Raw genomic sequence first — 14,882 nt, 5'->3', positions numbered from 1 at the left:
GTAAACCGCGCAGTCCACGTTGGCAAACCGCCCACATATGGACAAGCCCTTAGAATGAGCATTTCACTAACAAAAATTTTAACAATAATTATTCAAAAATTTTGAAAATTTTAACAATAATTATTCAAAAATTTTAACAATAACACAGGCCAACGATGAAAAAACTTTTTTGATAAGATTACCTCTATCTTATGTAGTATTTTAGTGTGCTGAGTCCGAAAAGCGCATTAAAAATGCTGTATCACCCACCATTCTTTCACAATTTAACATTTAAAAGTGCATAATTACCTTTGAAGCCAAGATGACTACTAAGGAAAAAGAAGCTTGTATTGCATTCAAACCAAATGTAACCAAGTTTTTAGGTAATGTAAAAGACTCTAACTACGACCTTATATTAGCCGATTTATTAGATAAGTTTTTAAAATATTAGATAAGATTTAAGATTTGGGATGTCAAATGAGCCTCAAAATCCACCTTTTGCACTACCATCTTGATTTTTTTACTGAAAATCTGGGTGATGTTAGTGAAGAACAAGGCGAACGATTCCACTAGGATATCAAGGTGATGGAGAAACGATACCAGGGACGTTGGAACAATAATGTGATGGGTAATTACTGTTGGTGACTTCATCGGGAACAACAGAGTGCCTTGCATAGAAAATAAAAAAGAGAAAGAAAATACAAAAGCATTGACTCCTGAAATGATTGCACAGACCCGTACTATTACAAAATAAGAATTAGATAAAAGGTTTTATTCTAATAATGTATAATTTAAATGTATGTATGTCGGTATTTTGTCTTTTTCAAATTATTATAATGTATAATAAACCAGTGTCATATTGTGGGAAAACTGTGGGTGATACGTAAAATCTAATTTCAGATTCTTTTTTAGCGCCAAAAAACACATAGGATTCACATAAGTTTGGCCTGTGTAATTATTCAAACTTTTAAAAGGCATTTTGAATAATTATTATTGTTAAAAATTTTGGTAGTGAAATGTTCATTCTAAATGTTTGTATCTAATAAAATTGTTAAAAAAATTTTTTTTTTCAATCCAGTTTTCTTGCTTTTACATTTATTTTTCTCATAAACAAATCTTTTTAAGCATCATATACATTTTTGAAATCAGTACAAAAAGGAGAATCCAAATATAAAATAAAAAAAACGTGGAAGTATATTACAACAATTTAAGGGATGATACGGGGAGTGAGAGGGTGCCTTTTCCTGCAAGCTTAAACACGGCGTAATGTTCCCCTCTTCAAGTATTATTTGACGTGTTTTTGCGTTTTTTCTAAAAATCAGTAGTTTAACAGTTATTTAGGGTGGATAGTTTTATCTGAAGAGCACTGTATGTGATACTATGTTGTGGTATTTACTACGAAATTTTGTATGATTCAAATCTCCTTTTTAATAGTATCTATATTGGTTTGAAAGTGAGGTAACATATCGCATATTATTTCAAACGACAACAGGTATATTTGATTGGTATTTTTGTTTTAAATTTATTAGTTTTTATGTCTGCGATTAAAATTTTATTTCAAAATAATTTTACAAAAATAATATTTTTTAAGCTATACAAACAATTATTTGAGGAGGGTGACTCATACATGTAAAGTGTATTAATTGTACAATGTGCAAATCAAATACGGTGTTTACTAATAAGAAAATCAAAATAATATGGATTCGTAACATTTTAACAGTTCTCCGTACATTTTAACAGTTAGCCACCTGTATAGTAGAAACGGAATTCGGTTAGAAATGCGCAAAAAAGTGGCGGTATCAATGCTGGTATAAATATTTAAGAAATTCGACTAGCCGCTTTAAATTTAAGCACTTGCCAGTATTTTAATATCCCATTAATCATTGTAAATTAGTCATTTTAGAACTTACAGTAAACACTTGCATATTAGTACAGTTAAAATAATGAGATAATAAATATTTACCAAGAGAAATAAAACTTTCTACTTTTAAGTTACTTTTAAGGACAAAAAGGCAAGTTCATATCATATTTAAACCATTATTTGGTTAAAACATCTAATTTCTGTTGGTAAAAATATATATTAATTTGTCTGGACTAAATTACGGTTCTTTTGATATCCTAGAAGACTTGGTTTTCACACAATGTTACCGAACTGAATTTTGTTATATTTGGTTTACATTTTCTAGCCGTTTTACAAGTCTACTATAACATCAGGCATATTTACGATGCGTTTTATAAATTAAAATTTGGACAGTACAAATTATCCAAATACTTAATTTTTTAATCTCCACCAGAGGCATTTCATGAAGGCAGCTTAAAAGTATTGCCTACATCTAAAATTAAATTCGTTTGAGAAATTTATTTTAAAAAGTTAAAATGGATATAGACCGGGAGATGTTAGATAGAAGTTCAGTCACGATTTTCTGAGTCCTGCCCTTTGCAATACTGGAAGGTTAGCAGGGGAGGTACTTACAATTTGTGGAAAAATCCCAGGGTTTCTTGTGACATTTTGAAATGAGTTTAACACGCCTATGTATTAAACAAAACGTGTTCTTATACCGTTTCTGACAGTATAAAAGACCGAACAGAAATCCATTAGGTCATTCTCTTTGTGCTGAACAGAGAATAACTAACCAGGAATAGGTGCGCTGAACGTAGTCTTAAACCTTTCGAACCCCGTCGATTTGACGAGTTGAAGGAAATCGACGAATCCCGATCCCATCCAACGGCTATGTGAGTTAAACGTAGCCATCGTTACATATTTTACCATCCGGCGTGCTGAGCCAGATACCTCCTTTCTTTATACATTTATAACCAGTTGACAAATAAATGCGACTTCTAATGAATTACCTCGAACGTCGGTTATTATTCATATATCAAATATCGCCACACTAACCCGAGGTTTACGAAATCCCTATATGTAGAATATAATTATATTTAGATAACGAAATTAATAAATAATTAACGATTATTTCATTCATAGAGATTCTGACCAATAGAAAGCTACAAGAATAAAAATTACAGCGATTATTTCATTCCTAGAGATTTTGACCAATAGAAAGCTACATAAATAAAAATTACAGCGATATTTTTTGATAATTTCCCGTCGTCAAGCATTACGTCAGATGCCCTTCGTTACTTCGCAAAATACATTCAGTGACATTAATGGTAGTTAATGTTTTATACAACTTATCACAGAGAACACCAAGAAACAGGTTTAGCAAATATTCAGATGAATATATCAGTAACATATCAGTATATTTATCAGTCAACGATATTAGTTAAAATGATTTAAAAGACAGTCTTATTCATGAAATAATCTTATAGAATTACTCTCGAGCTCATAAAAATTATCGATTTGTTTTGCCCTCGTGACACTTTGACATAATTTCACTCCTCTTCGGGTCGTGAAATTAAAACTGTCAAAGTGTCACTCGGGATGCAAATCGAGAATTTTAGAACTCTCGTGTAATTACTACTGGATGTATCATTCATAGGAGATTCTGACCAATAGAAAGATACAGAAATAAAACTTACAGAATAATTTTTGAAAATATCCCGTCGTCAAGCATTACGTCAGATGCCCTTCGTTACTGCGTAAAAATGAACATTCAGTGACATTAATGACAAATAATGTTTTACAACTTGTCACAGAGAACAAAAACAAACAGGTTGGTGAAGATATCAATAAAATATTAGTTACAATGATTTAAAAAGACAGTTTTACTCATGAAATAATCTCAGCGAATTGCACTCGATCTCTAAAAGAAAGCTACAGAAATAAAAATTACAGCGATAATTTTTTAATGATTTTAACTTCCAATCGTGTAGTAAGATTTTTCATCACGTGTTTAATTCTGTACAATCAGGTTATTATTACATCGGTAATTTCCTACCGTACAAAATTACAGTGGGAATTTTTTTAAGTAGGTTGTTTCTGTTTAATTGCAACCAGTTTCTTAGTTTTGACAACAACTGTCACTGTCACATCTAATGTCAAATTGTCACGAGGAGAACACGTATCGGCAAATTTAAGCGCTCGAGTTTACTTCGATAAGATTATTTCATAAATACAACTGTATTTATAAATAATACTTCGTCTAATTCTAATATCTTCATCTAAATAATATATGCTAAACTGTGCTGTTCGCTTTGACAAGTTGAAAATGTGTGTCACATTAATTGGGATGAATGTCACTGAATGTTTTTATACAAAGACTTGAATTTTATATGTAAGTATTAAAAAATAACCTTACGAATATTACACGACAGTAAGAATAAGTAAGAAAATAATGCTCCACTTTTTCTCAAACTGGTTGTCATTGGGCAATAGCCACTCGAGCCCTGCATTATTGTCAATTAATTTATTCTCACTCTTTTGTAATATTAATGCCGATAATTTTTGATAATATCCCGTCGTCAAGCATTACGTCAGATGCCCTTCGTTACTACGCAAAAATGAACATTCAGTGACAATTAAGGGGCTGTTCTAGTGTAAAAGTACGAAATTCATATACTTTTTTGGGAATTTCTAAAATTAAAAGTACCGTACCAATTATTTTGAAAATTTGTCTGAGCATTTATTATAAAAATAATTACATGTAAAACAATTTTTATAAAAAAATAATGAAAATTAAACGATTTATGAGCCATCTACTTGCACCGTAAAAATAAAAACATACCTCCACTGCTACAGTGATTGGGACTAATAGAGATCCTGAAACATAAAATTTCATAGTAATTATTGAAATATAAATTATTTCCTATACCATCAACTAGGATTTTTGAAAAATATTAAAATTTGGAAAAATGACGAAGTGTTGAAATTTTTTTTTAAATTATCTAAAACATTTTCAGTTTCAAAAACCGCCTTATTAATTGACATTTTTTATCCGATCATGTAGTTGATGGTATAGAAAATAACCTATATTTCAATAATAACTTTGAAATTTTATGTTTCAGGATCTCTGTTAGTCCCAATCATTGCAGCAGTGGAGCTATGTTTTTATTTTCACGGTGCCAGTAGCTAACGCATAAATCGTTTAATTTTCAATATTTTTTTATGAAGATTGTCTTACATGTGCTTCTTTTTATAATAAATGCCCATGTAAATTTTCAAAACAATTGGAACAGTACTTTTTATTTTAGAAATTCCCAGAAAAGTATGTGAATTTCGTACTTTTACACTAGGATAGCCCCTTAATGTTTTTCAACTTGTCACAGAGAACACCAAGAAACATATTTAGCAAATATTCAGGTGAAGATATCAATAAAATATTAGTTAAAATGATTTAAAAAGACAGTTTTATTCATGAAATAATCTCAGCGAAGTCAGACAGCCTAGGTCTAGGTCAAATTTCTCACCTTTAGTACCATCCTTGGATTATAAGCTTTCATTCGACACTTCATTTGTCATTCTACCTGGTATAATGACGAAGGAGTTGTGTTTACGGACAGGCAGACAGACAGACGGGCGGACGGTCGGACAGACGGACGTGGATAATTCAAAGTTTTCACATTTTTTCAAAATTGGGTTCAATTTAAACGTTCTTATAAAATTATTCTGTTATTCTTGTAGGTACATTTAACATTGATTGAAATTATGAAAGAAATAAACAAAAAAATAATAAAATAAAACACTGTGACGCACAAACATAAGATTCAGATGTAGGTTACATAGGGTGCACTAATATACAAGCTATACTAATATGCAAGATTTCTTTCTTTTCAGGATCAGAGTTAGCAGAACATCAAATAAGAAAATATAGTTTTTTCATATTCATTGTAGGGGTGCGTCCAGGGTGCACGCTGGTTTCCGAAGTCAGCGCCGAGTCCATGTGCAAATAACCGTTCGTATTTAAACGGGCCTGTTCAAAGTGCACCTGCGCTCTGTTATTAGGATTATTCGCACACGGACTCGGCTTTCTGAGTCGGAAACCAGCGTGCAATATTGACGCGTCCTCAGGGTGCGTCCAAGGTACACGCTGGTTTCGGAGTCAGTGCCTGCCGAGTCTGTGTGTGAATAACCCTTTGTGTTCAGTTGTCAGCGCGCAGACTAGTGATGTTGATTATAGTTACTTTCGAGTATTCGTTACAAATCGTTACTTTTGTATAAAGTAATCATTTAAAGTATTCGTTACTTTGATTACTTTGATTACTTTTGTTACTTTTGTATTTGAGTACCGGTAATCATATTGAGAATCGCATTTCTCAGTATATATTTTGTATTAGTATTAGTAGGATACTTTGATTATTATGATTACTCTTGTATTTGAGTACCGGTAATCATATCGAGAATCGCATTTCTCAGTATTTCGTATAAGTTCCGATATAACGACCTTCACCGATCTATTTAATGGATAGAAATTAAATGATATGTAATTGTTCTGTCATTGCTGCTCCACAATATCAGTAATCTCGAGTAATCTGTTTGCATCAATTAAGTGCCAAAAACAAACCCTTGAAACTCTAGATGGCGTTCCTTAGCAGTAACCCTGGGCACCCAGGTGCTTCGGAGGTCGGTTGTGATTGCAAATTCATGTTCAGTGACCCCGAATATTCCGAAATAAGAAAATCTGGCCCCTAATATACTGATTTTAACATGTTTATGTATTTTTCGATGCCTTTTATACACTTTAAAATGCAATAATGCATTTTTCTACGAGCGTGCAAAAATGTCTACTTTCGCGCACGCATTTTAGTTTAGAAAGTTTCACTTTTTCGCACGCGTGTTACTTTTCCGCACGCGATTTTTACTTTTCCGCACGTGGTTTTTACTTTTCCGCACGCGTGTTAATTTAGATATGTTAATATGGCCTTAAAGTAATTATAATACATGCAATAAACTAATATTTAGATATTATTTACTAATTTATTTCAAATATATCTTATTGTGTTCCTGTTTTAATGAAATTAACGCGACTATTTCACTCATCTTAAAATTTTCACATAATCTGACCAATCACAAACCAAAGACAGCTTGTGTTATCGCGAAAACACCAACTGTCTTTCAATTCTGATTGGTCTATCAGCTTCGTGTTTTCAACGACGTAACCATGGATACCGATCGCAAAGCAAAGTTTGACGTTTGCCAAAAAAATTATTGTAGCTGTATACGTCAAAATGAGTCGTTTCGGTGGTACTTCAAACGAAGTTATAAACCAAAACATTGAAGAAAATATACCGAGTAACACAAGAAAATCTAAATCTTATATATGGAGACAATTTATGATGTTCTGTGTGGAAAATTAGATGCAGAAAATAACAACGAAAGACTAGCATTCATTCTAAAAGACTCAGGGCCGGTTGTTCGAACGCTAATCAACAATGATCACTATCAAATATTTAATTACTGTCACAACTGTCAATGTCTACTTTGTTTGGGTTGCTGAAAACATAATTGATTACAATTATGAAATTACTTAATCAATTATGTTAATAATTGTTATGTTAATTGATTAACTAATCTCATAATTATAATGAATTATGTTTTCAGCAACCCAATAAAAGTTGACATTGACAGTTTTGGTGACAGTAATTAAATATTTGATAGTGATCATTGTTGATTAGCGTTCGAACAACCGGCCCTGGCCTTCAACATGCGAAAAATTGATGGTAGTAATAAATATTTCATGATTATGAGACTAATTGTGAATTATTCAAAAAATGGGTAGATTTGAGTTACCTAGATCAAATGTATTATTATTAAATTCCTTCCTCTCATTCTACTGAATTTTTGACCTATCACTTTGTTCGAGAAACAGTCTAATAAAATACCACTCGTGATTTAATTTATCTTATAACTCTGTCTTTTATTTCTAAACTCAACCGAGTTGCTTAAAGAAAACACCACTCGTCCTACGGACTCGTGGTGTTTTCAAGCAACTCAGTTTCGTTTAGAAGTAAATCGACAGACTTATCGCGAAAATTGAATCACTAGTGGTATTACTATTGACAATTCGATGAAATAAAATTATTTTGAATGACAATAACAGTCGTTTTGAATCATCGTCATGGAAACCAAGATCGTCGTCATGCTAACTAATTGTATTGAAAGTTTGGTTTTGACAACCTTGTCAAAGAATTAATTTGTGTATGTATTTTCATATTAATTAAATTAATTGATTAAGATTTGGTAATTTTTTAAAGACTCTTAGAAAAAATATTGTTCCTAACTCTTGCAGAAAGTCTCTTTTCCGCACTCGACTGCTTGCCGAACTCCCGCTTCGCGTCGTTCGGCAAACTGCAGTCGCGTGCGGAAAAGAATGACTTTCTGCACTTGTTAGGAAAATAACTATTCCACCTATTTTTGTATTGTAGACTTTTTTCCAGACGTCATTCTAATGCTAAAGACAATGCCAAAAGTTGCAAGTCTCTATGTACCTACTATATTTAAAAATAGATTTATTCCTGTGTTTTTAGTGTTAAATGCCCTGATCTAATAAAAACAATGCCATACCTACATGTAAAATTAAAGTTGATGATCATAGTCTAGAAATATTATCATTTCTACATATTTTCCGGTCAATCTAAGCTATTTTTTTGTCTGATAAGAATAGTGTGTATTTATTATTAAAATCTAATGTGTTGCATTTTTATTTTCAAAAAAACTGACATCTGTGAAATTCTGTGAATTATCTACCTCGACAAATGTATAGACATCTGTTTCTGGGTGCATGCTTTGTTAAATGATATACCGCCCTCTGTTTCAGCTACTTTTCAGCGTCCTGTAATCCTGTAAAACTCTTCATAGCCTTCGCCCTTCATAGATAAAATTTTAGTTAACTGTACTGATACCGAACACTCGTGGAATACCGGTCCGACTCCGATATCAACCGATATCAATCGAGTAAATACAATACTCAAAATCAAAATAGGTACTCGCTCTGATACGATTAGTACGAAGTAGCGAAGTAATCAGAGTAATCAAAGTAACGATTTATCTCTCTGTGTAGTAATCGTTACTTTCGGTATTCGTAAGTAAGAAGTACTTTGTAACGAATAGTTACTTTTTCAACATCACTAGCGTAGACACACTTTGGACAGGCCCGTTCAAATACGAAGGATTATTCGCACACAGCCTCGGCGCTGACTCCGAAAACCAGAGTGCACCTTGGACGCACCCTGAGGACGCGTTCATAGTGCACGCTGGTTTCCGACTCAGAAAGCCGAGCCCGTGTGCGAATAATCGTAATAACAGGGCGCAGGTGCACTTTGGACAGGCCCGTTTAAATACGAAGGATTATTTGCACACGGACTCGGCGCTGACTTCGGAAACCAGCGTGCACTATGGAAGCGCCCTTTTAGTCAAGACTGGCTTACTTATATTGTACTTTTTATCTATAGTCCGTCCCACCTTGGCTTTACAGTATATAGGGAACATAGGCAATGAAAGTTTTTAGCGCGGTGATGCCGATTTTATCAAAAAGAATTTGGAATCCAACATTAGATAGATTAAATTAAAACTGTTTTGGACAGACAATCTACAATTTTAGGATTCGTATGCGTTTAAGTTTATTTGATATACTATAGTTATTACGCATATTATGAATCCTAAAATTGTAGATTGCCATTCTAAAACAGTTTTAATTTAATCTCTCTAATGTTCGATTACAAATTCTTTTTGATAAAATCGGCACCACTGGCTAAAAACTCATAAAAACTGCATTGCCTATGTTCCCTATACTGTAAAGTCAAGGTGGGACGGACTATAGCTATCTTATTCTAGAAAACGGAATGTGACTGCATATAGTAGAGTCCTTTTCGTTTTCAATATTCGTCGTCTGTTGTCTTATAAATTGTAAAAGTCACAGATTAAGGATGTACCAGAAATAATTTCCAACAAGAAAAGTTTTCAGATTTAAATAATTATTTACCATTTTAATTTTATTATAAGGATGGATTCTGTATCTGAGACTTTTCAGTTTATTTAAGAGATGTCGCTGATTGCGTCCCAGAGTGGATTTTAAATGTAAAATTTAATAAAAAATTTTGTCCTGGTAAAAGGTATATTAGTTTAAAAAGCCCCTATAGGGCTACAAACATAGAAACAAAACGTTTTCGCTCTGTAACAAGAGCATCATCAGTGTTACAAGAACATGGTGAGCCACCCAAAAATACAAAGGTTAAAACCTTTTAAAAATAAAGTAAAAGTCTTATATACAGATTGTCCCGAAAAATAGTGCGTTCCTTTAAGGTATGGATAGAATACATAATTTAGAACAAAAAAGTTCTATACCATTTTTTTCTAAAGTTAAACGTTTCCAAAATAAAGATTACATTGTTTTCCATATATTTGTATTTTAATGTTTAGGAAATAAAATAATCTGGCAACATCGTACGCACTACCGAATAATAACAGATAATAAGAACTCGTTTGTGATTTACAGTATTTAAAATAATCCAACCTAATAGTACTTATGTATTTACTATTTTGTTTACTATAATTTTTTTTGGAATGTATTGAAATACCTATTGCATAATTTTAAACGAATTGTACATCTTTTAACATAAAAACACATTTTTTAACTCAACTAGTATTATTATGTATTTAATAAGCTTTAAATGTGTTGAATGCTGAGGGCTGTAACTGAGTTACATAGTTTACAGTGGAAATTAAATACACCAGATAACGAATCAGTCCCTAATTTGTTTACTTGTGAAATACTGTGTTTACTTGTGAAAATAATTAAGTTGTACTTACTGGAAAATAATTATTATACCTACTAATAAATGTTCAAAGTAATACCGGTAAACATTTTGAAAGAAATTATAGTATGTCTCTCCATTACTCCATTTAGTGATCTGGCATAAATAATCAACATAACATAATAGGTACTCAAGCAAGGGCGCCCCCAGAGAGGGGCCAGGTGGGGCCATCGCCCCCCCTGAGAATTTGGCGAAAGCGTGTAAAAAATATTTAGCTCTCTCTTACTTTATATTATAAAATAAATTCCATATTAATCATAATCGCTCACGAGATATGCCAGTTTAAATGTATTTTTTCTCAATCCCTTATCCCTTCTGACTGAGACGCATATGTTTGGATGGAACCGCATCGTTTTCGGTGCGCATGCCGCATGCACTGATGATGTCCGGTCTAGGCTTATCCAGTTGAGAAATGAAATAGGTGGGCTGAACGGCCGATCTGATACGTCTAGTAGTACGGTAGTGCTCACAATTTATATACTGTTATTCATAGAACTTATATTAACGTGTTAAAAGTGTTTTTTGTGCAACGTGTAAGTATTATATAATATACTTTATTTCTCACTTGACCTTAAATAAAATAGGCTTATTTTTATGAGGTAGTTATCTATTGTGTGTAAAGGTAAAAAATACTTTTTTATGAATTAAAATAACATCATTTGCGTCTATGAAGTACAATTACAATATTTATTTCAAAAATTGTGCTTGAAGTAATAACATTTTTTATAAGTACCCTTCCTACTTTAAGAAAATAAGTTATTCCTGTATCGCAGTTGAGATATTCAACTGTGCAAGGTAGGTATTTTAATCTACAAATTTTAATTAACTTAGATGAATTTTTTACTTCTCTAAAAGGTTTTAAAAATATTTTTCAATGCAACTAAATTATCCATATGGTCTTATTCTGTCCATTTATCGGCCTACTCCCCGGTTAAATGCGTTAATTTATTTGACACCTAACACTTAGCTGATTGAATGCATCAATTTAATTAGCCTACTGTATTTGTAGAAAAATGGACATAAGGAAGTTCTTTAACAAGCCAAACAAGCGGCTGAAAATTGATGATGGATCTGACATACCGAACAGTACCGAAAACAGTAGTATAGTATGCAGTCAAAATGATTTAGCTGTAGCAGGGCCCTCTAGCTTGGAGTCAGCTGTATCCGCCTCTCAAAGAAAAGCTAACGTTGTAACGGCCACCGCATCGGATAATTTTGCGATTGTTGAAGACAGTTTAAATTTGGATGTTGGGAACTACCTTGATACTAATAAAATTTGTAGCTTGAACGATCGCTTGAAATTTACTTTGTTAACAAACCCATGGAAGCCAGAAAAATGTTACAATTTCAAGTATGATATTGACGATGGCAAACGACCATTTATCCATCAATGGTTAAATACGTACCCCTGGTTAGCTTATTCAAAAGAAGTTAAAGGTGGGCTATGCAAGTTGTGTGTACTGTTTAGGCCCCGCGTAACCCATGGTAGTTATCAAAACGGCTTTATAAATCGCCCATTCACCAATTTCAGAAAGTTTCATGAAAATGCGAAATCGCATATGAACTCTGAATGGCACAGACAAGCATCTGAAAACTCAAGTAACTTTATATCTGTCATGAAAAATGAAAAGAAAAATGTTGAATGTCTTGCAAATTATGGTTTGGCCAAGCAAATTGAATCGAACAGAGCGAAACTAAAATCCATTGTTTCTTCAATTTTGTTTAGTGCACTACATGACTTACCATTAAGAGGTCATACCCATGAGGATGCTGTGTTCAATAACCTTTTACATTTTAGGAAAGAAGCTGGTGATTCTGTTTTAGAAGACCATCTGAAAAATGCGCCGAAAAATGCAATGTACATTTCCCATAGGACACAAAATGAGATCATTGATTTATGTGCAACGGTTTTAAGAGACGAGTTAGTTACAAAAATCAATGATAATGAAATATTTTCCATTTTAGCAGACGAAACAATGGACATTACTGGTACAGAGCAACTCTCTCTGGGCGTGAGATATTTTGATAAAAGTGAAAATTGCATCAGAGAAGACTTCCTTGGTTTCACCCCATTAAAAAGTTTAGATGCTGAACAATATAGCAAATGCTATTACTTTAACATTAAAAAATTGGGGCTTGAACTTGGAAAATGCAGTTGGCCAAGGATATGATGGTTGTAGTACAATGGCTGGGGAAATAACTGGAGTACATAAAAGAATAACTGAGAAATACCCAAAAGCTCTATATTTTCATTGCGCCAGTCATCGGCTAAATTTAGTAGTCAATGATTTAAATGACATACCACAAATCAGGAATACAACTGGCACAGTTAAAGAAGTTATAAAATTTTTTCGGCAGAATGGCCAAAGAAGGGCAATAGTGGGAACTCTTCAAAAACTATGTGAAACCAGATGGACCGAAAAATATAAAGCAATTCGAAAGTTTAGTGAGCAGTTTGTTAGCATCGCTGAAGCACTTCAGACTCTATCGACTGAAGGTAACCGTGACACAAGGCAGAAAGCTTTCCAGCTTCATTGCGCAGTTACAAATACAGCATTTGTGATATGTCTACATGTGATTGCCAAATACTCTGCCAAGTTAGAAATCGTTACGCAAATGTTACAAGGTGTCAGTGTAGATATTTTGAAGATATCAAAACACATTCAGAAGGTTACTGAGCTATTCAGTTCAGACCGACAAAATGGAGAAAAAGAGTTTGATAACATTATGGCAAATGTTGAAACAACAGCAAACAAGCTTGGAATCGAGCTCACATGTCCTCGTGTTGCTGCGAGACAGGTTCACAGACCAAATCACTCTACCCAGACTATCAACGAATACTATAGAAAGTCCATTTTCTTGCCTTATTTGGATTCTTTGGTTCAATCGTTGAAAGATAGGTTTTCAGATAGAAACAAACCATCATTTGAAATTTTCAATTTGCACCCTAAAATCATGAAAGATCTTTCTAAGGAAGATTTTGAAAAGCCTATTAACAATATAAACAGCACGTATTGTGAATTGTTAGACAACTTTAAGGAGCAATCAATTCTGTGGTTCGACCTTTGGAAAAACACGGAGATAGATGCCAAAGCCTTGGAAAAACTGAACTTAATAGAGGTTCTTGAGCATGAGCATGCCTGCTTTTTGCCGTCAGTAGCAAAAGCCATCCAAATAGCTCTTTGTCTGCCACCAACAACTTGCACCATCGAGCGATCATTCAGGTAACTAACTATAATTTTATTACGTTATATTCTTATCCATGTGTTTCAGTTCTTCTAAAACTTACATTACAATATAACAACCTCGATACTTTTTTACAGCACTCTCAAACGTGTGAAGACCTGGATAAGGAATACGATGTCGAACAATCGTCTAAGTGGGCTATGCCTGTTATCTGTACACAGAAGAAAAATAAAAGAAAATATAGAAAACTTCATGCAGAAAGTAATTGATTTATTTGCGATGGACACCAGAAGAATTCAATTATTATTTAAGTAACATTTTACTGACACTAACCGTGTTGCGTTTTAAACAGCAAAACAATTTTTCTTGTATTTTTTGTTTCAATACCCTTTGCCCCCCCTGAGGAAATATCCTGTGGGCGCCCTTGTACTCAAGAACACACGATTTGAAAACATTTTCGGCACTGACACTAAACATAATTCTTCCAAACTATCTGTTTACTAAACACATGGGACTGTCTACGTTTAAATTTTCGTACCTCACATAGTTGCCAGAGTTAAATTTGCATACCAAAATGTATTTTAATTTTTTGGTCAAACGGTTGCATTTAGAAAAAAATGTTATAAGAGTTTTTTGTTCTACATGGTGCCCCCTGCCTAGACCTTTAAGGAACGCACTATTTTCCGGGACACCCTGTAAATGTAAACATCGTAAAATCCAAAGGACGGATATAATTCCTATGGATGTGGCTTTAGGGCAACATATGACTCACACACGTGGTAAGTGGGTTACTAGGTATGGTATGTTAAACAGTAAATGGTTAAGTTCAATTAGTTACCACTATAAACAGCACGGATTAACCCATAATAGTATAAAAGGCCCGGTTTCAGGTAAAATTTATTTAAGGCTTTATTATGGGAGTACCGTCTAGTCAGTGTTAATTGCAAAAAACCAACTCTGTCTACCTCGGTGGCTTATCGCTCCGGGTGGGTCTTAACAATGGGCCAGGT

The 14,882-nt window shown here is 33.3% G+C and overlaps 1 protein-coding gene and 1 long non-coding RNA gene across 7 annotated transcripts in view; both read left to right on the top strand.

Moving 5' to 3' along the window:
* Window positions 1-14,882, top strand: part of LOC114334579 (protein alan shepard) — a 531,107-nt gene that overhangs the window by 436,688 nt on the left and 79,537 nt on the right. The gene's annotated exons all lie outside the window — the stretch shown is intronic.
* On the top strand, window positions 10,854-14,243 carry LOC126881254 (uncharacterized). Its single transcript, XR_007696769.1, has 2 exons — window positions 10,854-11,219; window positions 14,010-14,243. It is a non-coding gene; the product is annotated as an uncharacterized LOC126881254 (long non-coding RNA).

The sequence above is a fragment of the Diabrotica virgifera genome, chromosome 3 (assembly GCF_917563875.1).
Source record: "Diabrotica virgifera virgifera chromosome 3, PGI_DIABVI_V3a".
NCBI classification, from domain to species: Eukaryota; Metazoa; Arthropoda; class Insecta; order Coleoptera; family Chrysomelidae; genus Diabrotica; species Diabrotica virgifera.
The sequence above is the reverse complement of the archived record's forward strand: the minus strand, read 5'-3'. Positions and strand labels throughout refer to the sequence as shown.